Source organism: Aulonocara sp. 'chitande type north' Nkhata Bay, linkage group LG5 (genome assembly GCF_057382095.1).
Source record: "Aulonocara sp. 'chitande type north' Nkhata Bay isolate Kocher_YH1m ecotype deep benthic linkage group LG5, A_spYH_male_GT1.1, whole genome shotgun sequence".
NCBI lineage: Eukaryota > Metazoa > Chordata > Actinopteri > Cichliformes > Cichlidae > Aulonocara > Aulonocara sp. 'chitande type north' Nkhata Bay.
In genome coordinates, this window is record NC_141348.1 from 42,190,727 (window position 1) to 42,192,412 (window position 1,686).

A 1,686-nucleotide genomic window follows, 5' to 3' on the forward strand; every position below is an offset into this window, starting at 1 on the left:
GTGCACACGAATGAAAACAGGTTCCTCGGTCATGTGACTGAAACTAACGCAACACTTTTCATATCGGTGATTTCTAATCGAGGCTTCAGCACAAAGTTCTTTGACAGAAATTGTATATTTTAAAAGCCTTAAATAGCTTTAGACAAGTGTTAACAGGAAACAGGAGATGAAATGGAAAAAAAAGAACGGCTGACGCCCCCTGATGTCACTGATGTCTCTCTGTTGAAGCTTCCACGTAAGCAGTTCGACCTCAGCCTCATTTTGGAGCCAGATGTGATCACATCTGTTAATCTGCTTACCTGCTAATTAGTGACAGACTAATAAAAAAGAGACGTTTCAACACCAAACCTGAAGCACAGACTTGGATGTACAGCTGTGTTGATCTCAGTGGATCAGCAGTATGATGAAAACACGCTGGCAGGAAGAAGTCTTGACATTAATAAAAATAAATCACTAGATCCTTGCATATGTGAGTTTAAGGAAAATTAGTTTTTTTTATACATTTCTTAGGTAATAAAGGCAACCATCCGAAATAAGAACAGATAAAACCTGAGCTTTCATCACATATTTTCATGTGATCATTTAATGATAATGGATTGGATTTATATAGCGCTTTCCAAGGCACCCAAAGCGCTTTACAATGCCACTATTCATTCACTCTCACATTCACACACTGGTGGAGGCAGCTACGGTTGTAGCCACAGCTGCCCTGGGGCAGACTGACAGAAGCGAGGCTGCCATATCGCACCATCGGCCCCTCTGGCCAACACCAGTAGGCGGTAGGGTAAAGTGTCTTGCCCAAGGACACAACGACCAGGACAGAGAGCCCGGGGATCGAACCGGCGACCTTCCGGTTACAGATACGCTTCCCAACCCCCAGCCCCAAAGAAAAAAAGAAGATCAGCTGCAGCTGCCCACACATCTGAGACAGAGACTGTAGGATGACTTTGTGGTTGGTTGGATTAAAGCTCCTGTGGAACAAAACAGCTGCGTTCTAAAATCAGGTGCTAGTGAAGCTTGACTAACCTTTGACCTCACTGACGGCAGGCCGATAAAGAGACTTTCACCACAGAGTCTACGAAGGACACTGAACATTAAACATCACTTTATCCTTGTTCCTTAAAATCGAATCTCTAAATTCAGTGTTCCTGGTTTTGAAGTGCAAATGAGTGCTCAGTGTGAGCAAACACACTGTGAGTTATGACTGAGTTTTGCAGCCACCAGAGAAACACTGTTTGTCCTGTATGATGTGTTCAGGGTCTCTGTGGCAGTAAAACCTTCAATATGATTCAAAAACGAAAAGAAGTGACAGTGAAAGGGAGGATGTGTTTATCTCATGGATGGATGTGAGTTGAGAGCAAAGTAAAACGATGTGCTTCCCATTTTGCCCACTGAGGGAAAGTTTTTGAACCCAATATTCTGTGACAAACAGTCTGGGTGTCAGTGTTTCACTGGTTGTGTGTGAATGTTAATGTTAATATATTAAACCCACGGGAAGAATTACAGTTCAAGTTATCAAAGTGTCAGCAGAGGCGCTGCTCCGGTGAGTGATGGACAAAAGAAATATCTGAGTGTAGAAAAGACAAAACAATAAAACCTGTTGTCAAACTATCAAATAGAACAAGGCCCGTTTGTTCTATAAATCTAAAATCTTGTGAAATATTATTCTGTGTTACATGTCACACA